Source organism: Rhinolophus sinicus, linkage group LG05 (genome assembly GCF_036562045.2).
Source record: "Rhinolophus sinicus isolate RSC01 linkage group LG05, ASM3656204v1, whole genome shotgun sequence".
Lineage (NCBI taxonomy): Eukaryota > Metazoa > Chordata > Mammalia > Chiroptera > Rhinolophidae > Rhinolophus > Rhinolophus sinicus.
The window spans coordinates 160,536,947-160,561,198 of NC_133755.1; the positions used below are offsets into that span (position 1 = coordinate 160,536,947).

The 24,252-nt window shown below is 38.2% G+C and overlaps 1 long non-coding RNA gene across 1 annotated transcript in view; it reads left to right on the top strand.

The window, feature by feature from the left end:
* Positions 1 to 22,810, top strand: part of LOC141571905 (uncharacterized) — a 43,587-nt gene extending 20,777 nt beyond the window's left edge. The window contains exon 3 of the long non-coding RNA XR_012496954.1: positions 20,508 to 22,810. This is a non-coding gene — a long non-coding RNA (uncharacterized LOC141571905). The remainder of the gene's footprint in view (positions 1 to 20,507) is intronic.
* The last annotated feature ends 1,442 nt before the right edge of the window (positions 22,811 to 24,252 follow it).

Sequence of the window (24,252 nt, forward strand, 5' to 3'; positions counted from 1 at the left end):
AATTCAGTAGAAAGGACACTACAAACCTTGGGAGAGAAAGGCGCAATCTCCATCTATACTTCTTTTATCAACTTTTCTTTTTTGTTATTGAAATATATTTGATATATAACATTGTGTAAGTTTAAAATGTACACCATGTTGATCTAGTACACATATATATTGCAGTATGATGGCCATTGTAGGGTGACTTAGCACCTCTATCAGGTCACACAATTATCATTTCTTTTTTGAGGTGGGGATTATATAGTATTATAAACATTAAACTTAGCAAGTTTGATGTTTATAATATTATCTATGATCACTATACTCTGTATTAAATCTCCAGGACTTATTTATCTACTAATCTCAAGTTTGTACCCCTAAACATCTCTTATTTCCCCGACTCTCCCCCCCACCCCCAACCCCTGGTAACACCATTTTACTTTTTGTTTTTACGAATTTGGCTTTTTATATTTATATTCAATAACTACTTTATCTATTTATATTTATATTGACTCTTTCTTATGCCTAGAACTTTCTTCCCCTATAAACAGGCTAATAGTCACTCCCTCACTTCTTTCAAGTCTTTGCTCAGTGTCATTTTCTCATCCAAACTTATACCGACACTCTATTTAAAACTGTAGCTTACATTCCCATCTCAATATTGTAGATTTTCCTTACTTTGCTGGGCTTTTTTCCAAAGTACATATCACTTCTTTATATACTATGCAATTGATTTAATTATTATGCCTACTGTCTGTCTCCCAATAAACTGTGAACACCGTAAGAGCAGAAATTTATTTCTCTCTTATTCATTTCTGCAGTCCTGGCATAGGGTAGGCACACAATAAATATTTGCTTCATGAATAAGTGAATGAAGGTAGGCAACCATCCTTTCTGGTACTAGTATTTAGAATTAGTAACTGTGATCCATTTTTTTTTTTCCAAAAAGATTGCAGTAATTTGTACTTCCAACTAGTAATATATGAGTATGCTTATTTCCCCGTATTTTTATTAACATTGCACGTTATTCATCTTTTTAATTGTGGACTATTTGTCAGAAGCAAATATACTTCATTGGTCTTTTTTATTTCATATGGGTATTAATCATTTGCATTTTTACTTCTAGAAATTACCTGTTTATATTATTTGGCCACTTTTATTTTGGATTGTCTTTTTTTTAACTTAATCATCTCTTTTATAAATTAACTTACTCCTTGATCTATCACATATAGTCTAAATATTTTATTTCATTCTCTCTGTCTTTTAAACATTTGACTTGAAGCATTTAGATACTTTCCATTAAAAGATATGTAGGAATATGAGTGTTCCCTTTTATTATCTAGATGAAACAAAAAATGTTTTTTTAAATAGCCATACTTTATGATGCTTTTTTTCAGGAAGGGATTATTTTCAAGGATCAGGCTCTTAATCAAATTGCAACTGTAGTTAGCAGCAAGGACAGGAAACTGTCAGCGATGACTTTGCACAAAGTCTTACCTCAGGAAAAAGAAAAAAAAAAGATAATTGCTAAGCTAGGTTTAAATCATTTGACCTATAGGAGAGCTCTTTATAAGTCAATTAGAAGAGACAAATTTGTTTTTCTTTATCCCTTTGTGTTTTAGTAAAACAGAAAACCCAATTCATCCCAGCAAACAATTACAATTTTATAAAATAATACACTTCATTTGTATAATGACTCACTGTTTCAGTGTGCTTTCATAAATACGATCTGATTTGATCCTCAAAAACTAAATCATCTTACAGAAAAGTCAATCAGAAGTTTAGAAAAGCTAACTCTGGAAACCAGAATCCCATGCTGAGTCCATGACAGAGCCAGACCCCGGGGCTACGGTGGAGGATTTCCTATTTAGAGTTTTAATAAACAAAAATGTTAAAGAAAAGGATATTAAAACACTAAGTTGAACAGGTTGGGCTTAGAATTTAATATTTCCCTTTTTTGTTTTAATAAAAACTTCAAGTTTTTGTGCAAAACCTCCTGTCTCATAAAAACCACTGACATTTACCCGGTGCCTGTTCATGCTCTGGGTCAGTATTTACCATTCACAGAATACATACACGTCAACAGCGTCAAGAGAAAAGGGCTCCTGGCAAAATTGCTCCATTATTTTATAGTCTCTTAAATCTTGAGGGCCTTGCTTTCTCTGCAATCCATTCTTCTTGAGTTGGTAGATTGAAGAGATTTTTATGATTTTTAATGCAAAAGAATATCAACAACTTTTTAGATAATAATTCATTTCTATTTTAAAAGTAGATGTATTTGAACGCTCTTGAATCATATTCAAATATATATGGCAATCCTGTTTTACATACTTTTATTTTCTTCTTAGGAAAGTCATAGTAAAGACCATCACAAAGCTAAACATAAGTTTACCTTTACAAATATTCCCGGTGAGGTGTGAACACCCCCTGAGATCTGGATGTAGAATACAGTACATATTTCTAAGGTACGGCTCATTTATATGGTCTGAAACACCTTGGGCTCCCTTAGCTGTATAACCCAAGCTGAAATCCATATCCGCCCACGTGTTCCTCATTCAGCTGGCCCCTGCCATTCTTAATTAATCCCGTTTGTGCCAGATATTTTTAATCTTTTATGCCATCTGTTTCCAAATACTGTTTTTGTCAAGTCCTGTCTGGGTTACCACATCATTCAACTTTTCCTATTTTTGCCTCTCAGTTTTTAATATTGTGTTTCATTACTTTGAGTTATGAGGCAGAGGCACCAACATTCCCCTTATTTCAAATAATTCCGGCCTTGGGCACTTCCTTAGTATTTTGCCTGAGACAAGAGAAGAACTTCCTGTGCCAAATAAGAAGCTGGTCAGCCAGGCTGTGTATCGACCTCAGTCTGGAGACTAATTCATATCAACATTGCCTCGTGCCAATAAGCAAAGGACCTCAGGCAGTCCAAGGGAAAAGAAAAGCTCAGAGAATTACAGTGCTTTTCTTATGCTCTAAGTAAAGAAGGGATTTTTGTCTTGAAACCACATGTGGGACTTGTTCACATGAATTTGTTCCAGAATATCCATTTTTCTACCAGTAACACCCTACCAAAAAAAATATGTAGAGGTTTTCTTAGGATGCTTATAACTGTCTATTAAAATAGGCTTCATCTTACAGAACTTGTTTTCCTTCTAGAGAAAATTTCTTAACCCATGTATTTCTGAATTGTAACTTAACTCAATACTAGTCCCAGGCAGCAGAAATTTCTTTAGAGTGATAGCATAGCAAGAACGCTGAAAACAATATTGTAGTCTAAAAATCAACTTTATCGTTTATAGCATTATAGCTTTCTTCAATCTAGGTCACTGTTATCTGCTTAGGATTTTATTGTCTAAGACGAGGACCTTAGATGTTTAATTTTCTTCACCTAAGATCTGCCTAGGACTTGGAGATATTATATGATGACATTATTTGAATATTCAACCATAGTACCACGTGCTTTCTCAATTTGATGAACAGACATCTCATATTAGGCAAAAGAATAATGGAATATATGATTCTATCTCTCTGTACAATATAATCCCTTCCCAATAGTCTTTACTGACCTTTTCTTATTTAATGAGCCCCTGATTTTCCCCTTCCCACTTTTTTCTTCTTCTTCCCTAATGCAAAACAAGACAAAAACCCATAACTCTAATATCTCCATTTCCAGGGGGATATTTTGCCAAGATCTGGTCCATCTTTTTGGCACTAGCTAATGTGCCTAGGTGATGTCCTTGCTTTCCCCACCCCACCGACAGAGCTCTAGCCTCCCTTATGTCAGTCTGGCCCCTTGTGTTCTATTGTGGCATATACAAAGTGAAGACAAAGAATTCAATAGGCTTCTATGCAATTTCTGATCCTCTCTAAAACTAACTCTGCTTTAAACTCTGTAATGACTTTCTTAGTGGTTTTGCTGAGCACAATAGCCTGTTAGAATATGGCTAGAAATAAGGTGCCCTTTAACTTTTTCTCTTCTTTGAAATGTATTATAGAACTTGAAGCTGTTGACCCCATATGCTCATTAATAAGTCATGTTTACAACTGAGACTTCTTAGTGGTTTAGGGGGGCTCCTCCCACATCTTCCCTAAACCCTATTTTAGAAAAGGGGATTACAGGGGAATTCTGATTATAACACGTCCTCCCCCATCTCTTCCAGAAGCTGCTAACATACTATTTCTAGAAACCTCAGGCAAGTCTGAGAAACCCTTGATCCAACACCCTGCCCAGGTTTCAAAAAGCTCATAGATCCGATCATGGCAGAAACTTCTAGTCACTTTTTGGGCTTAAACAAAATCACCAATAAATATCAGATCGTCCTCACAGTGCCTTCACTTTCACAGTTGCTCCTATCCAGCACTGGAAAGAAATGAGCCAGGGTTTCCAGACCCAATTCAGATGAGCCGAACAGAACATGAGAAGCTAGAATCCCCTTGGGAGACTTTTCTCGAAGAGATTACAGGAACCAAAGAAATGAAGTGCCGCCAATACAAGCAGTCCCTGACTTAACGATGGTTTGACTTAAGATTTTTCAACTTTACAATGGTGTGAAAGTGATAACATTCGTACAAATTGTACTTCGAATTTTGATTTTTGGTCTTTTCCTGAGCTAGCAATATGTGGCACGATACTCTGTTGGATGTTGGGCAGCGAGCTCAGCCTCCAGTCAGACACACGATCACAAGGCTAAATAACCGATGCTCTGTAGTGTATTCATTGTGTGAGATGATTTTGCTCAGCTGGAGGCTAATGTAAGTGTTCTGAGCATGTTTGTGGTAGGCTAGGTTAAGTTATGATGTTAGGTAGGTTATGTGTCGTAAGTGCATTTTCAACCTAACGAGATTTTCAACTTATGATGGGTTTATCAAGACATCATGTCATCATAAATCAAGGGGCACTTGTATTTAAAGAACTCTCTTTTTTGGAAGCAACTGGGCCACAAAAGGGATACTGAAATATGGTGGATAATTCTTCTTTCAGGAGAATTTTCACTACATTCATATTCAGAAAATTTGGAGAATGGAGTGTTCTGTTTAATTATTAGAAGATAGCTTATTTGCTGTAGAATATTAGATTAGTTTGGCTGCAGTAACATTGAGACTCAGAATAACAGTGGCTTTAAAAACAGAGACTTTTTTTGTCTCTCCATTGTAAAAGTGCAGCTTGACAATCCAGGTTAGTAAGGTGGCCCCCCAATCTTGAGGCTCTTCTTTCTGTTGCTCTTTCACCTCAAAAACTGGTTTCCATGTGAAGGTCCACAATGGCTGATTCAACTCCTCTCCGGCTCCTTTCCATCACCACACCTCCTTCCCAGACAAAGGAAGGACCACAGGGCACAGGAAGGCACCCCCCCCCCCATCTAAGAAGACAGCCAGCAGTGGCACACAGCACCTCTGCTCATAGTCTACTAGCCAGAGCTGAGTCCATGGCTATACATATCTGCAAGGAAGGCTGTACAATAAAAAAACGTTAGCTGGGTGACCATGAACCCTTTTTAAAAGGAGAGAATGGGTATTGGAGGGCAACTGCTAATTTCTGCCACAATCTACTTCCCAATGATTAAAATATAACATCTAAAATCAATGAAGAGAGTGGTTCTGATAGTAACTTCCAATCCCTTCTCACTAAGGAATTGCTGAAAAACATAGTCTAGAATTACTGTGTTTTCACTGCTATGATTCCAAATATTTTTCCTAATCCTCTTCTATGGCTCACGCGTGTTTGTAAACCATATTGGTCTAAAAAGGTATAATCACTCCTTTACATATTCTTTATATGCTTTTATACTAAACACAGACACTTGTAGTCTCCCTGTCTAAAATTTCTAAATGTCCAGTTTAAGGTAAGACCCTTCATCAACTATATTTCTACAGGTATTGATCAGCCTGATTTGTATTTAAGAGAGCCAAACACGGTATGAACATTAAGGGGGCAATTTGGAGGGATGCAAGTATTGTGGAGTTGAGTCAGATTTCTCTGAATCAAATCTCAGTTCAATATTTCATTAATCACCTTAGACAACTTACTTTACCTTTTCGAGCTACGTATACTTTGGTTTTAAGTAAGGAGATGGAAATATCTCCTTGTAAGTTTATTACAAGGATTAAATGATCTGTTGCACAACAAGCATCTAACGGACTGCTTGCTACATAACAGTTGTTCGGTCAATGATTGTTTTTTTTGCTTAACTTCTTTACACACTTCATAAAACTTCTGCCATAGTCCTTTGGCAGGAAGGGATTGCCCCCTCTCTCTCTCTGCTCTGTGGCATGACTGGTTGAAGAAAGCCCTCAATCACTACTTTACAGTAACGTATTGCCTGAAGAATTCTTTCCCAGCGTGCAGACATCATTTGCTCTAGGAAACTATACCCTATTTTTTCTCACATTCCCTTCCCCAGTGGTTACAGGATAGCTGGATTTTGCTACTTAATTGTTTCATGCCAATTGTGTGTTCAGGCAAGCTAATAGTTACATACCAATTTATATTATTTCTAAACATAAAAAAGAATTTCAGGCAGTTTATAAAGATACATCTAGTACAGTAAGGTAAAAAAAATTTAATTAAAAGGCAAAATTAGAAAAATGAAGCAAATGGAAAACAAAGAATGGAGCATAAATGAAGCCAGAAGTGAAATGAATGCTCAAATGTAGACTCCAGAGCTCATAGATACTTCCCTCTGCCATTGAACTTAACACTGCATATTATTTTGCTAGAGTTGCCATAATAAAACACCACAAATTTGGTGGCTTCAACAGAAATGTATTGTCGCACTGTCCTGAAGGCAAGAAGTCTGAGATCAAAGTGTTGGCATGATTGGTTCCTTCTGAGACCTAAGAGGGAGGGATCTATTCTAGGCCTCTCTCCTCGACTTGTAGATAGCCATCTTGTTGTTCACTTGGTGTTCTCCCTGTATATGTGTGTGTGTGTACAAATTTCCCTTTCGTTAAGGAAACCAGTCATATTGGATTAGGGCCCACCCCAATGACCTCAATTTAAGTTGACTGCCTCTGTGAAGACCTATCTTTCAATAAGGTCGCATTCTGAGGTTCTGTGGGGGTTAGCACTTCAACACATATTTAAGGGGATGCAATTCAACCCATAACACATTGCTTCTAATGGAACAAACTTGGCACTTGTTGCTTTGCTTCACTTTGTGTTTTATGTGTTTTTAAGTTTTCAAAATCATGCTTCGAGATTTGACAGTGCCTTAACGATGATGATATAAATGTTAAATTTTGCATAGAGGGCTACAGAAAGACCCCAATGACATGGATGTAGGGATCACTAGGATTCTGCTAAGAGACAGCTTGCTGCCCAGTGGACAAAATAAGCTCCAAGAGCCACTGGTTAATAGTGGCTTTCTTAGATGTCTTGCTCGAAAACTCTTTACTTCTCTTCTATAAGTAATATAAATAATATTTTCTTCCACAATACTCCATTGCACTCTCTGGAGTTCATGACTACTCCAGATACTCTACTAATATTCTAGTAGTTTCCTAGTAATTTTTTCTGAGTGTAATAATGTACCAAAATGTCTACAGAATTCGGGTAAATGCACTTTTACATCACTGAGAGAAATGTCAGTCAAGAATGTATTCAGAAACCCAAAAGACAGAGAAAGGTTTTTGTCTTTATACATTGTTTTAATGAAAATAACAAGATGCCACAATCCAGTTTTTGTGGCAGTAATGCCCCAACATTTCTTAAGAGAGCAAGAAGGTGCAAAAATCAACATTTTAGAGTCAGAAGACCTTAAATGTCATCCCCTCCATCATTTCCAGGAGAGAGAATTGAGGCCGAAAAACATGAAATCTCCCAGCTCCCAATCCAGTCAGCTTTCTATTATGCTTTCTTATCCTTGTTAAACCCAAATGTTACTGCTTCAAACACAACCTAATGATGAAACATGAGAACACAGGACAGTTGCCCCTTATCCGAAACCCTTAAGGTTATACTGGTATACCGGTGTTTCTGAATTCAGAAAGTACTTGGGTTTCAGAAAGGCATATACCACAAGACACCTTCAGTGAAGTTGGGGCAACACCTTCTCATCAAACACTTTAATATTTCTGCAACGAAGTGTGTGAATGTTCCCAATTATGTGCTATAAATAAGGGTCATACATAACTGCATGGCACTTCAGGGGTCAGATTTTACCCCCAAAACGAGTCAGGAAAACTTCCAGTTTTCAGCCCTCTTCAGAGTTCAGCATTAGAGGAAAGGGATTGTCAGCTCTCCTACTTTTACAAGAGAGATTCTCAAGCTTGGTTGTGCACAGGAAATACCTGGGGTGCCCCAGCCCAGAAGCACTAAATCAGATTCTTTGGGGTGTGGCCTGGAAATTGGAACTTTTGACACACAACCGAGATAACACTGGTGCAGATGACTGGGGAAACACTTTGAGAAACACTGTTTAGAGCCCAACCTTAGAGCATGGGAAACAGGTGGGAACCTCAGTGCGGCTATTTTTATCACATGCCTCTCCTGTCACCTCCCTTTGACATTAGTTTGACCCTGCAGTCAAGTTTCACAGAATTTTTCCATGACATTTTGTTGGGAAGTGGGTGTCCAAAGGGTGTGCATATGCAAATAATCTAAGGGACAAGAGAGAAAAACAAAGCCGAACGAAGAGGAGAAAACTGCTCTTCTAAGAATGCTCGAGCTACAATCTGGTCACCAGATTATGTCACATGTGTTCACTATTGAGAGCCCATTATGGGTCAGACATTGGTACAGGTACTTGTACAACCACAGGCTAGTTCTATACCAAGTAACCAGTTTTTGTGTGGGGTTTTGTTTTGTTTTTTGTTCGTTTGCTTATTTGTTTTTGTAATTCTCCTTTTATTTCCCCCTACCTCTTCTTGTTACTCGTTTTGTTGAGGGGTGAGCATCGGCCACGGGAGCATATTGAGCCCCTTCAGGCTGTAGCTCCATCTGCTGGAATACAAGGAAATTCACCAGTTCTTTAATACTGATCCTTTGTGTGCGTTAAGTCGTCATTCATTGTTTGACCGCTTTGGTTGTGCTCATGGAAGTTGTTTGTTAGCTGTAGGAAAGCATATGAGAGAATTGTCTGTGTAGCTCCATCAGAGCTCACTATCCTAATCTACATGGTGGAGAAGGCTTTAGTGTTAAACAGGTTCACAGCCAGTGAAACTCCCCTGATATAGCCTGCACTTGCTGGAGATAAGGCATTGACCTTCCTTTCAAGAGGAGCCTGGGCTCCTGAGAAAAGCCCCAAATGTGGCTATCGATGCCTCTCAGTCTTGGCAGTAGGTAATGAGCTAGGCATAGGAGCACAGAACACCTCCCAAAGCTCGTTAGTGGGCCTTCTGGGCTTAGCTTCCAACTGGGTTGCCTGAAGTTGTTTTGCTGACCATTTATCCTCTCATCCATCTCCTCTATCACCATTGTTTTCTCTACAACACCTATTATTCTCCTTAAATTCCCTCCTTTGTTTTACTCAGCAAAGCACATGCTCTCACCTCCTTCTCTTCTGAGGGTCTGTTTCTCTAGATTTTTCTGTTTATATCAGTTTGCCCAAGAGGAGACCTGATTATCTCTGCGTAGATTGCCATGCTGATGTTTGTAGGGAGCAGGATCTCTGTAGGTAAACGTGTGTTTCTGTGGGAGGGAGTGGAGGTGAGAAGATGATGTTTGTATTTAGATGCATCAGTGCTCACATGTGGGAACATAACAGATGCTATTTTTAGACTGACTTCTATGGAAATGGAGGAAGTGAAGAGGAGTAAAGAGAGTAAGGTAGGAAGAATGAACATTTGTGGAAGTGGGAGTGGATATGACCCATGGGAGAGCCCATGAGAAAAGTGGGATAGAGAGACCCCTCTCCCCAACGTCAGCTCCAGGAGAGCTGGGACTTAATCTGTTCTGTCCTCTGGAGTCTCCTCAGGGACTCGATCAGGGCCTGACACACAGCAAGTACCCAATTGTTTGTTGAACGAATGAGTGTCATTTAGACAGATCAGTTAAGTATGATTGCTAGGTAGTTAGGGGGGTCCCTGGTGGAGTAAAGAAAAGACGCCACATCCTAAAACTTCAGGTTTGAAATCACTCCTTCGTTCCAGGACACAATGTAACAAGGCCTTGAAGTTAATCATAAAACTCATTTTGGCCTGACAAACGGAGCAGATCTGATAGATAAGAGTGGGTTCCTTTGCTAACTTCTTTAGGATAGAAGTTCCTTTGCTAACTTCTACCAGAACAAACCTGGTAGACGAATTTCATTAGAAGTCTCCAGTTCCCTTCTTCAAACAGCTCCCCTCTCCCAAGCAGACAAGGGAAGGTATAAAAGTAAGAGCTTTTGTCTCAGTCACTGGGCACCCCCATTCGGGACCCCTTCCCGCTCGAGAGCTGCAACCTCTTCTCCTGTCTCTAATAAACTATCCTCTTTTTAGCACTTTACCTCTCCCTGGTCTGTGTTTCCATTCTTCAACTTCACGAGACACGGTCCCGGCCCACACCCAGAAACTGCCGGCAGATCCAACATCACCTACGTCATCATTGTAGTGGGGGTGGTTACTGTTACCTAAAACAGTACCCTACAAGTATCTACAACTTTGTAGGCTGTAGAGTGTTTCTTTGTCAATAAATATTTAGGAAAATGCATGGTACCAGAAATGGGTTGGAGAAGTAAGAATGAATCAGTTAAGTTTGGCCGTGAATACCTGAGAAGGAGTTTGGAGGTGGAAGAGGCTATTGCAGTAATTCAGGTTGTGGGGAGGGGCTTTCCATGTGCCAGACTCTGTAGGGCTTTTCCCAAATGTTGCATCAGTGATCACAGTTCAGCTCCTTAGTAACTGGGTGACTTGGGACAAGTGTCTCTTCTCTTATCTCTGGATTCTTCTCCTCTGCCTGACCTATACATTATAAATGTTAGGGTTCCTCAGTGCTCAGACCCAAAGCGCCTTCTTTTCTCTGTGTATATTTCTCCTCCAGGCCAATGGCTCTAAAAATTATGTATATGCAGGTAATTTTAATCTCTAGCCAGACGCCAGACTCCTCATTCAGATTCATTAGCTAATTGCCTAAATAACCTCTTCATTTGGATGCCTGCTCTTTTTTTTTTTTTTAAACAGGGCCAAAATCTAACTCTTGATTTCTTGTCCCATTTCTCTTTCTCAAAACCTGCTTCTGCTCTAGTCTTCTCAAATCATTCATTGGCCCTGCCTTTCCCCCAGTTGCTTAAGCTAGAAACCTCCTTTGGGATCCTTCCTTTTCCTCACTTTTCTCTACAGCAGCCAGCAGGTCACAAAGTCTCTACCTGAACAACAGAAAAGCATCCATCTCCACTGACCCCCTTTGCCCAGGCCCCCAGCGTCTCCTGCCTTGACTGCCAGGTTTCACTCTATACCCTAATAAGCCTTTCACCACACTGAAGCAAGAATGATACTTTAAATTTTAACTTAGATCCGTCTTTCACTGCTCTGCTTTAACTCTATTCAGCCTTCTTCTTAGGTTAGAATAAACTCCAAACGCCTTGCCATCCCTGGAGCACAGGGATCTCCCACTTCATTGCTCCCAACGCCCCCATTCCTGCTCCAGCCCCCATGGACTGTAAGTCTCTTAAACATGCCAGCTCCTTCTTGTTTTAAGGACTTTGCACTCTCCCCTCAGTCCTTTCATGACTGAGTCTTTTCTCATCCCTTATGTCTCAGCTTAAACGTCACCTAGTTAGACATGCCTTCTTGATTTATTCTATTTGACCCACCCATTCCTCTCTCACACAGTAGAGAGGAATGCTGCATAGGACTCTTCCACAATTTGGAACTATTTCACTCGTTGACTGGGTCATCCCCAACTAGGATATAAGTTCCATGAGATCAAGGACCCGGTCTTATGTACTGATAATGTCAAGCTCTTAGAAAAGTGTGTGGTACAGATTAGGTGTTCAGGAAACATTTGACAAAAGAATGGCTGAGCCACTGTAGGCTTCATTTTCTTATTCTGTGACCTAAAGTTAAAATTAAAACCTGCTTCATAGAGTTGTTATGAGGATTATACATAAATGAGAAAATACTAAGAGACTGATACATTCAGCCACTATTATTATTACTAATACTACTGTTACCAGTATTACTAATATTACTAATAGTCATAGTAGTAGTACCATTTCATAAACCCTTAGGAAGTAGTTAAAATTAACCATGATTTACCGATAAGGATATGAAGAACAGAAATGTAAATAGCCTATTCAAGATCACTTAGTATGCATTAAAGCTTGAATTTTAAGAGTGAAGAGTTGGAAATAACTATAGCTCTCAAGCCTGAGTGATTAGAGGAAAGGTGATCCCAACACTTAGGTATAACTCAATTTTGACAGAGGTGATGTTAAGGGGAAGATGTGTTATGCTGAACGGAGAGCTGGATATCCAAGGTGAGATGCCTAATAAACTATTGGAGATATAGAACTTTTACTCAGATAAGAGGTCAGGGGTTTGAGATTTGAGCATCAGAAAATATAACCTCTCCACTGTGATCACAATGCCGTATCTGAAAAGCTATGCAGTTTGAATGTCTTAGTGGAAACACACACACACACACACACACACATTCCTAGAGGCTGAAAGGTGGTCCCTGCTCCTCAGATAGCCTTTCTCCTTCTCTCTAATCTACTCACCCTCTTACCCACCCCACTCCCCACTGAAATTTCGTTCAGTATTTTCTATTCCTAGGCCCTTCCTGGAAGTATTGCATATCCATTTGGAAGGCTCAATATGAGTTCCTCAAGAACGTGAATAACTTTAAGACTCTAAAATAGGTCTTTACCACCAAATGTAGGCTCACGTGGATATTGTGACATTTTAGAATGGAATAACAAAACAAACTACAACCACAAAAACTCTTTCTCTTGTTATTCTAATATCTCTAAAAGTAGCTAAAGTTTATATAGCACTTATGTGCCAGGCACTATTCTAAATATTTTACACGTATTAACCAAGTAGCTCCCTATAAGAGCTTTGTGAGGTAGGTGCTATTGTCTTCTGTTTTACAGTGGAGATTGAGCCAGAATGGCTAAGTAATTTGTCTAATGTCGCAAAGCTGCTGAGGAGAGCTGGGTTCTAACCCGCAGGAAAGTTTTAGCATTGCTGTTCTAAGCCATGAGGCTACACAGTCTTACAGTGTGGGCTCTGTCTATCCACTCATCTTCCCAAGACCAATTTTCCAGCTGAGGTGAGGAGGAAAAAGAAAAGAGTTTTAAGGGAATCTGTTCTGCCACAAAAATATAAATGATATGCCTAAATCCCTGAAAAGAAAAGGTGAACATGGGAAGAGAAAAACCAAGCAATTGAGGAAAGGGCCAGAAAATGTTTCTATTAGGGAATAAGGAAAAGAAGAGAATAAAGGAGACAGAACAAAGAGTACAAGACTGACGAATACAGGAGGACATGGATAAAGTGTCCTAGAAATCAAACACCTCGAGGAGGAGAAGGACGTCAACAGTATCAAAAGTCTCTTAAATTGGGGAAGAAAATTAGGTTCACATATAACTCCCGAAATGCCTTTTAATAGAGTAGAGAATGTAGAAGCCAGATTACTAGCAAAATGAGTGATGAAGTGTAAGCTGAAGGGCTGAAGGTACAGAAGTCTCATGCACACATTTGATAGCAAGCAGAAGTATCATTGCTAGAGAAGATTGCAGGTAAAGAAAATACTTGCTCCATTTGGGAGGCCTATAAATATGGAAAGATAGAATGAATGAAGCAAAAGGGATGGAAAGACAGTGAAGATGTGTCAGGGGAGAGAATAAGAGTGGGTGCAAACAGCCCTCAAAGTTGAGCTGAAACAAAAGAAACCTAGAGAAGTAGTTCTTAAACGTGGATGCATAATGGAATTGACTGGGGGCTTTACAAACAATTAATGCCTGAATCCCACCTGCAGAATTTCTGATATAATTGGTCTAGATGTACCTGGGCATCAAAACATGTAATATTCCCTAATTGATTCTGACATGCACCAAGTTTGGAAATCACTGATCTAGGACACAGAGATACTATCTCTTCTTCGAATGTGAAAACAAGAACAAAGAAAAAGATCAAAGAAAAGGTCAAAGAAAGAGGAAGTCGGTTGACCATGGAATCAACTGTTAGTTGTGTTGTGCAATGGTCAGTTAGAAAACAGATTGAGATTTAGGGAGAAGATCAGTAAGGAGGTTGTGGTTACAGAAAGGAACATTCACAACTGAGATCCCAAATGAGAAATAATCCTTTGGCACCTGTAACTCTAAGGGCACATAAAGAACATTAAAAGGCAAGTATCATACTACCTCTAAAGTAAAATGAAATTTGGTGAAATTAACAGTAGACACAAATGTGTTAGATCAATTGCTAGACATAGTTCTGCCATCGACTAGCTATGAGATTTTAAGCAAGTTCCTTGGTAAAACTCCAGGACTCGGTGTTCTTGTTTATACTATGAAGGTGTTCTTGTTTATACTATGAAGGTTGCCTAGATAACTCCTCAGGACTTGTAGACCTAAATTACTACATCAGCTTGTTAGGTTGCTTAGCTGCATACATCATTAACCTATAAAAATCTTTACCATGAGTTTCTTCCAGATCCTGCCCCACTCCAAAACATTTTTTTGTTTGTTTCTGATGCCTTCTCTTGCCTCCATTTTCCCATCCCCCAAATGGCTTTAGCAATCTTGATATTAGAAATAAGCATCTTGAGGGGAAAAAACCTCAAGGTTCCCATTTGTTTTCTAGCATTCAACTAGCAAAAGAATTTACTGGTAATCTGCGTGAAGAAATGGAGCCTTATTAAAACCAAAAACAAGTGGCTCATGGGAAAGCTTTTGTGCACTGAAGCATAACTCCTCATTTGTGTCAGCCAAAAGTTGTACTGACTTATATTGTCGTGCGTTTTAACCAAATTAAAGTATCACATTATCATGACAAGTTTCACAACTTGTATCCTACAGGTTTCTTCTTCCTTTTTTCTTTTACCGAAAAGCTGAGTTTAAGGTAAAACTTCAACCTGCAAAATGAGCAGCCTCATCTAACAAACTGTCAGCTGACCCAGTTGTTTCATTTTAAATGAAACTAACTTGCTCTTAATTCTCCCTCCTTCTTTCCTCTCCCCTACTCTCGCCTGCTTCCTGGAAATGCCATTCAGCTCAGAGTTCTCAGATGCAAGGTGAGATGGTTTTTATCTTCCAAACCAGGTGCTGCAACATTTGCAACTTCATGGTCCTGTAACCTTGTGGCTGTAACGTTTAGACACAGGTTTACAAATGAGTAGAGTCTAATGACAGAACCTTCTATATAATACTGACAACACAGAAATGTTGAGTTGCTTAGTTACCAGTGAGCTTGGTTGTAAAAGCAGAAACTATATGAATCTATATGTATATATCCATCCCACTAATTTGTAAATGAAACCTACTGAAATGCAAAGGAAACCTAATTTTAAAGTTATGCTATTACTGGCAATAGCAATAATGATGATTTATACTATTCCGTACACTTGCACATATGCTGAGAATGTGTTCTTCGTGGTAATCTTCAGACTGTGCAGGAGCCGGTTGCACATTCATTCACTCACTCGTTCAGTCAACTATCCTATCTCGGGAGAGGGGCAAAAGGCTAAACTGCCCTTTGAGCCAGATGGACAGGTGGTTTGAGGAAAGGCCAGGTATTTACAGAGGCTGATTACATCCTAGGACTCAGAAGATCAAAAAGTGATGCACAAGGGACTGAGTAATCTCCATCATAATTTGTGCAAATGATTCACACAAGATGCACAGAACCCTGACAGCTGGGCAGAGAGGATGCTATTTTAGTGCCACTCCACCAGGTGGGCATAAGGTAAGATTCATGTTGGCAGCTTGCTGGAGCAGCTTATTCCCACCTTGTTAAGGAGGACCCACGTTTAACATCAAATATCTTGGGGGACCACCCCTCCCCCCATGCTAATTGTGGTCCTCTTAGTAGTTGTTAATTGAGAAATACACAATGATAAAAATCAACTAGGAATCATTAACGCTTTGAAATGAACTTATACTCCACTAATTCCAGCAGTACCATGTCAGTTTTCAAGGTACTGCTTCTGGTTCCAAATTCCTTCCGTAGCTACTCTTCACATATGGACCAGACGCTTTAAGCAGTTCTCCTTTATATGTGAAGCTTTGCCTGGAACAGCGCTGGAGGAGGACAGGATCTTCTCTTCCTGGTTCTACTGTGCTCTGTGTTGCTTTTTCTTCTTCCTGTTGCATGATTGGTCAGTGCTGCCATGTGCATGGGCATCCAGTGGTGCCCTGTCCCTGCCACATGCCCAGAGTCCCTCAGCCACTATTCAGCCCGGCCTGGGACTATGACCACCTTCATACAGCTCTCCAACGTGGCACTGCGTGCTCCAGCCTCCTGTCCACAGACATGGCCCAGCTCCCTCTGAGCACCCCATCTGTGCACCCAGACCCAGGTCAGCTTGCCTGGTGCCCTAAAGGATTGTTTCCCATGGCCTTCCCAACTAATACCCCAAGCACTCCTGGTCTTGCACTGTCTTAGTCTCTTCAGGCTGCTATAGCAGAATGCATAGGCTGGGTGGCTTAAACAACAAACATTTATTTCTCATAGTTCTGGATGGAGGTTGGACATCTGAAACCAGGGTGCCTACATGGGTACTTTTTCCTAATTTACAGATGGCTGGTCTTATAGAGAGGAAGAAAGGACTACCTTCTTATAAGGGCACACATCTCATTGTGGGGGCTGTACCCTCATGACTTAATTATCTACTAAAGACCTCACCTCCAAACACAGTCATGTGCCACATAGTGACATTTTGGCCAAGGACGGCTAGCATATACAATGGTCCCATAAAACACCCCCAAAGTTTCAGGGTGAAGGGTTTAGCAGAAGCTTTTGTAGATCTCAACAGACTCCTTAAAAAGTTTGAAAACATGGAACTCAACACCGAAAGATTTTCATTACTACAGAGGAATGTTCAGGAAGCTAACAAGCAAATCCATGATGAAACAAACAAACAAACAAATAAACCAAGCAAACCACCATGAACATATTTCTGAAAAGAGTGGCACGCCACCAAGAAGAGCCTCAGGCAGGTCCACAGGAGGTATATTCCAGAAGAAGGCGTTGTTATCATGGGAGATGACAGGTCACCTGATTTCTAAATAGGGATTCCTCTTTATCACACTATTAACCTCATCAGGGAAAAGACAGAAAGTTTCTTCATTTTCTATGTTCTGGAACAGATTAAACATCATAGAAATCATCTATTTTGGGAAGATACCAATGGAATTAGTCTTTCAAAATATCTGGATCTGGCTTTAGAAGGATTAGATTTTAGGAGACATTTTAAATTCCTTTGATTTTCCTCCTAATTGATTTTTTACTTATTTTTTTTAATTTTTATTTTTTTTAAATTTATTGGGGTGACAATTGTTAGTAAAATTACATAGATTTCAGGTGTACAATTCTGTATTACATCATCTATAAATCCCATTGTGTGTTCACCACCCAGAGACAGATTTTTTTTTTAAAAGAAAATCTTTGAGTCAATTTTGATAACTTGTAATTCCCACAAAAAAGTATTGATTTCATCTAAATATTCAATTGATGGGCTTAATGTTATAAATAGTATTTAATTTCTAAGTATCTTCTATATCTGTGGTCAAAGCCTATTTCTCACACCAAATGATATTATTATGTTTCCCCCCTTTTCTTTATGGTCACAGACACCAGGAATTTGCTTATTTAACAGTCTTTTCATAGAACCAGTTCTTTATTTTATATGCCAATTCTATTACATAGCATTCTTTTTTTTTTAGTTTTTAATTTGTTAAGAGGAATGTTACATGGACTGTCAGGTGCAGAGATGTGAGTTAATCATACTCTTTCTTCTTTATGACCCACTATTATAATTGTTCTGTATAAGACTCCCTATTTTAATTATTTTATTTTGCTTATTTTGCTGTAACCCCCGCTCCCATTCTCTTCCCCTGAATATATTTCTTTCAGTTCTTTGATCACTGTATATTCTAAAATATATATTTTTTATTTACTTCATGTAACTCTGTAATTTAAAAAAACATATCAATGTTGTATGCTTATATTAGTTTCTCGTTGCTGCTGTAACTAATTATCTCAAATTTAGTGACTTAAAACAAAACAAGCTATTATCTATAGTTCTGGAGGTCAGAAATCCAAAATCAATATCAACTACCACCTGAAGTCACTGGGCTACAGTCAAGATGTTACCAGGGCTGCTTCTTTCATGCTTTGATGCTCTGAGAGGAGAATCTGTTTCCTTGGCTTTTTCAGCTTCTAGGAGTCACATGTATTCCTTACCTCAGACTCCTTTCTTACTTCACTCCAACCTCTTGCTTCCTTCATCACGTTTCCTAATGCTGTAATCCTATTGCCTCCCTCTGCTGAGGACCCTTGTTATTCCTTTGGGCCCACCTGGATACTCTCCCCCATCTCAGGACCCTTAACTTAATCACATGTGCACAGATTCTGGGGGTTAAAAAGTGGCCATCATTAGGGGACTATTATTCAGCCTACAGCCGTGCTCATCTAATTCCTCTCTTCTAACAGCTCTTGTAGTATTCCATACTTTACTTATCCATCCCCTTAAGGATGGCTGCCTCTACCATGTACATCTCTTCAATGAATATCCTCTAACACATCCTTTAAAGATCTGTGTTAGAGTTTCTCAGGGCTATGTAAAGGGACAATGAGGGATGGGAAGAGCTGATACAAATTACCAAGCCCCACCACCTGGAAGAATGCAAGCAAGGGCTTATAGTGTATATCAATACACATCCCGTGTAAAGATTTTGCCAACTCCAACCTTAGTAGGGGACCTGAAAACAATTTTCCCTGTAGCACCAAATTTCTACTCCATGGGTTATACCCAGAACTGTGGCTAGTGGTAGTATGTAGGCACAAGCCATTTCTCCAATTATTTCTTATTTCTAGGTTTCTCTCCAAAATGGCTGCATCGATTTACACTCCCACCTGCAGTCAGGGAGTTTCTCATTTCCCACACATTTCTGCTAACACTTGGTAATACAGGCAAACCTGGGCTTCACAGGTATTGTGTTTTTTACAAATGGAAGGCAAGACCCTCCACCAGCAAAGAGATTACGGCTCACTTTATTATGATACTCACTTTATTAATAATTTTTATAATTATTTACTGTCTTTATGGGAGTAAAATGGTTTCTTGTTATTGTCAACAAATTCCTCTGGTGATTCGTGAGGCTGACCATCTGTTAATATGCTTGTTATTCATTCCACATTCTACCTCTAGGAATATGCTCATTTTCTTCCGTGGTATTTTGTTTGTTGTGGTGGTAGTGGCTGATGTTGTTTTTATTCATTTGCAGGAGTTTCTTGTGTATTCTAGATTTATTACTTGTCAGTTATAAGTATTATAAATACCTTTTCTTAGTATATTATGTGTCTCTTAAGTTTTCTCTGGTGTCTTTATTTAATAGAAATCTTTAATTTTGACGTACTCAAACTCATTAACTTTTTACTTTAGAATTTGGGTCCTTGTTTTCTACTTCATTAATTTATACATTTATTTTTATTTATTCCTTCCTTTTATTTTTTGTTTGCTTTGTCTATTTTTTATCTAGAATCTTGAGCTGAATGACTACTTAATTTATTTTCATCTTTCAGTTTTTAAAATTTACTCAGTGAATGTGAGTTAAGTTAATATACTGCTTTGGTGAAAGATGTTTTTGAACTTAATAAAAATTTACTTAAAAATTTAATCTATTTTATGTCGAATCTTTAACCAAGGTACTTTTCTGCCCTGTGCTATTTCTCATCTACTACTTTGCATATATTAGGTGCATTTACAAAAGGTATTTTATTATAAGTGGACTAAAATGAGTATATTACTGGAAGTCATGGTCTGCATCTCATGAAAAAAGAAAAGTAGGGTTTCCATTAACAAGTGATAGAAGTAATTTCAAGTACAAACCAAGCCCAGCCATTCCTTCCTAACTTAATTCTTGCTTTCTTTCTCTGTGCTGTTAAATTGTAAAACTTGGATTGTTTGAGGTATTGGTTTTACTTTATTTTATATTTATTTAATTGATGATATTGATTTTGCGTGGATATTTGAAATAATTTGATATAGAAAAGGTAAGACAAGAGACGGGAATTGAATGACATAGCAATGACCCAGTTCCCAATTCATTATTATACAATTTTTAAATTATTGCAATAAGAATGAGCTCATTTACATGAACCTATATTTTAGCCAGTTCAGCAGATACAAATTGCAACTTAAGAGATCAATAGAAATATAGAAGCTGAACTATATTTTATTAATTTGATCATTCAACAAATACTTATTAAGGGCCTAGCACGTGCCTTGCACATGCCACTGTTCTGATCATTGGGAATATAGCAGTTAACAAAAAAGACAAGATCCACACTCAGCTGGAGCTTTTGAATGAGAATGGCTGCAGTAAAGAAATAAACAGACTAATAAAGTAATTTTAAATACGGGTATTTTCCAGAAAGAATATTCCCCAGGAAGAAGATAAAATATGGTGACCTTTGAGCCAAGAGCCTACCCATAAGAAGATGACAACATGGAGGTCACCTGGAAAAGCATCCGGATGAAGTCACAGCAAATATGAATGAACCCAGAAATCCCCTTCTCTTCTTTATCCAAAATGCAACAAGAATCAAACTCATTGGGGTGGAGCTCTGTAAATGAGAGAAACTATTTGTCCCACAGACCTGTTCATCACACACACACACACACACACACACACACACACACACACACACACTCATTAAACAAATGGAATTAACTGTGATACTCTTCAGTCATGATGGGAGACTCAAGAGACAAAAGTAACCTTTCTTCAGGAAGGTTAATTCTGGAAAAATTAAAATGTTTATAGATTGCTTTTTTGGAGTGAGAGGAAGAAACAGATGCAGATATCCATAAATATAGATTTCTCAATCAGTAACCACCATTTCACAGGGGAATCAGAGAAGGTTAACATGACCCAGCTCTCAACACACAAATTCAAATATCCCAGTACAGCATGTTTCTTCCACCCCCAAACTTTTCATCAAATTAGAGAATTTTCTTCTCTGTCCTTCCCACTTCAATTTTCAGCCCAGCTGGCTCTACGCTTTAACATTCCAGGATCTTTACCAAGGCATCTAAATCTCTCTTCTATTTCTTACCAGAACAATTCATTTCCACCCAATCCAACTTCTTCTTAACTTGTGTGCTCATATCTAGACCCTCAGCAAAACAGAGGGCCTTTGAGATACTAAAGCCACCCATTAGAAGACAGGGAGGAGTTAAAAATAAGAACAAAACACTCTTGCAATGATATCTCCAATTGTGTTTTGGCACTCTACGGAAGCCAATAACAATTGTTTCTTTGTGCTGTTAAGAGTTTAGAAGCTACACGCAGCATGTGTATAGTACCTTCATGGTAATGACAAGTGTCTCTACAAGTTTTGTAGATTGAATGGTGCTGAAGCTGATTTATTTTGCCTTTCCTTGACTGACTTATAAATTACTTTTTTTGCAATATAGAGATTGTCTCATAGTGCTTCTTAATGTTTTATTTTTAAATGGCAACTAATCTGAAGGTAAAATGGAATTTTAAAAAACTATATTTAAAATGAGAAAATATCCAGGAAAAAAAACTTAATATAAAATATGCAAATTTATGAGGAAACTTTTAAAGCCCTCCTGAAGAACATAACAATAAACGTTGAAGGGGTTTAGAATACACCACTTCAAAATATGCCACTCTGACATAAGGCTTATTTGGGGCTAAAAGCAATTGAAAAGAAGCAAACACACACACACAAATCTTCCTGCCCTTCCCCCATCTACCAGGAAGAGCAGGAAGATTCTTATTCACCACAGACAGCTCTAGGCTCTTATCAGCCCAGATAATCTGCATAACAAACCTTACCAAGATCCCTTATCTTCCCTTAGTTTCCCCCATCTTTTACCTTCCCCCAGTTTGCCACCCCTTAAAGCCTAAACCACTTTTCCTTTGTTCCGTCACTTCTTGATAAATTTATTGTTTTTTGTTAAGACACTATGTAAACTCACATTTTCACCAACACTTTGAGTTACTCATCACTGAGGTTTCTCCCACTTGATGAGCTCAGCCTGTGTTAATAAACAGTTTGTTTTTCTCTTGTTAACCTGTCTTGTGTCAGTCTAACTTTCAGGGTCCCAGCAGAGGAACCTAGGAGACGTAGAGGGGAAGTTTTTTCCTCCCCTACTTCAATGAATATAAAGACATAGCTTGGATATCATGGATAGGAAGGCTGAACAACAGAAAGGTGTCAGTTAACTTCTAAATATAGCATTATCCCAATAAGAATAACGCCATAAAGTTGATGTGGAACAATAAACAGATTTAAATAGCTAGAAAAATTAAAAGGTAAAAAGGAATATGGGAGATTTAGTTTAACATATATTTAAAATACCACAGAGTCTTAGTAATTAAATGTCTGGTATTGGCACATGAATAGAAAGACTGGTGGAATAGAATGAAAAGTTTAAAAATAGACACAAATACATTTATCAATTTGGTATATGATGAAGATGGCATCTCACATCAATAAAGATAGATATTTAGATTAATAGGACAACTGATTTTCCATTTGAAGAAAAGATAAAATTGGATCTACACCTCACATTGCATATCAGGATAAGCCTCCAATTATAGCAAATATATAAAAGTAAAACTAAATAAGTAAATGAATAAATAAAAACTGTAGAAGAAAATATGGGTGAATTCCTTGCTAACTTTGAAGTAGGGAAGGCCCTTATTCAAAGGAATGACAATTAACTTCACAAACTCATCCTAGAAAAAGTGCTACATACCCATTGCTGAATATCACTATGGTAACCTTCGAAATACTCCCCTTGGGAAGCTATGCACTGACACCAGCACATAGTCAGCCCTTCAAAGCAATTTTGGAACTCTTTTTCTGGAATATCTATCAGAGCTGTCATCATATTACCCTTGATGTCCTGAATGTCTTCCTTTCAATGTTTCCTTTATCTTTGGGTAAAGAAAGAAGTCATTCTGGGCCAGATCAGGTGAGTAGGGAGGGTGTTCCAATACAGTTACTTGTTTACTGGCTAAAAACTCCCTCACAGACAGTGCTATGTGAGCTGGTGCATTGTCATGATGCAAGAGTCATGAATTGTTGGTGAAAAGTTGAGGTCATCTAACTTTTTCACGCAGCCTTTTCAGCACTTCCAAATAGTAAACTTGGTTAACTGTTCATCCAGTTGATACAAATTCATACTGAATAATCCCTCTGATATCAAAAAAAGTTAGCAACATTGTTGCAACAAGTTGGGGAACTTATTTGTCAGACCTCATATGACTGAAAATTCAGAAGTCATAAAATTAAGGTAAATGAAATTACATAATATTTAAAAATTCTTGTTAGCATGGCAAATACATGTTAAATAAAATAAATGACAAAATGATAACCTTTAAAAAAATTGAAAGTCATATCAATGACAAATATTTGTCTCCCTAATAGGTAATGAATTCCTAAAAGAACTCCCAAGAATTAAGAAGGCTAGAAATAATCCACTAGAAAAATAGGCAAAGCACATAAACTGGCATTTCACAGAAAAAGAAATATTCATGACCAAATAAAATACAAATTAATATGAGAAATACAAATTAAAACTACATTACTTTACCATGAAGGGAAAAAATGGCCCAGCCCATGTGGAGGGTAATCTTGCAATACCTGCCAAAATTATGGGTTGAGTGGTCCTCAGACCCAGCAATCCCACATCTGGGCATCTTTCCTACAGTTACATCTGCACCCATAGTAAATGAAAATGTACAAGTCTGCTTATTGTGGAAGAGCTTAGACAGGACCAAATAAACCATGGCACATGTACATAGTACTATATAGCTGCAAAGAAATAAAGAGGATGTTTTCCATACGATATACAGACATGTTTAGAGTATCCTGTTAAGCAACGAAAACAACTTGCAAAACAGTGTATAAAATGAAGCGGGTGGGTAATAATATATTCTGTTCTTATCTATTTGCATACTTGTAAGCATAAAGAAATATTGGGAAGATAGACAAATAAGCCAACAAACCAAAACTAACACAAAGAATAGGTAGCGAGAGAAGATAAAACAGATGGGGACAGATGAGGAGTGAGACTTCTTTGTGTATGCCCTTTTATATCATTTTGAATTTTGAACCATGTAAATGTGTTAACTTGGA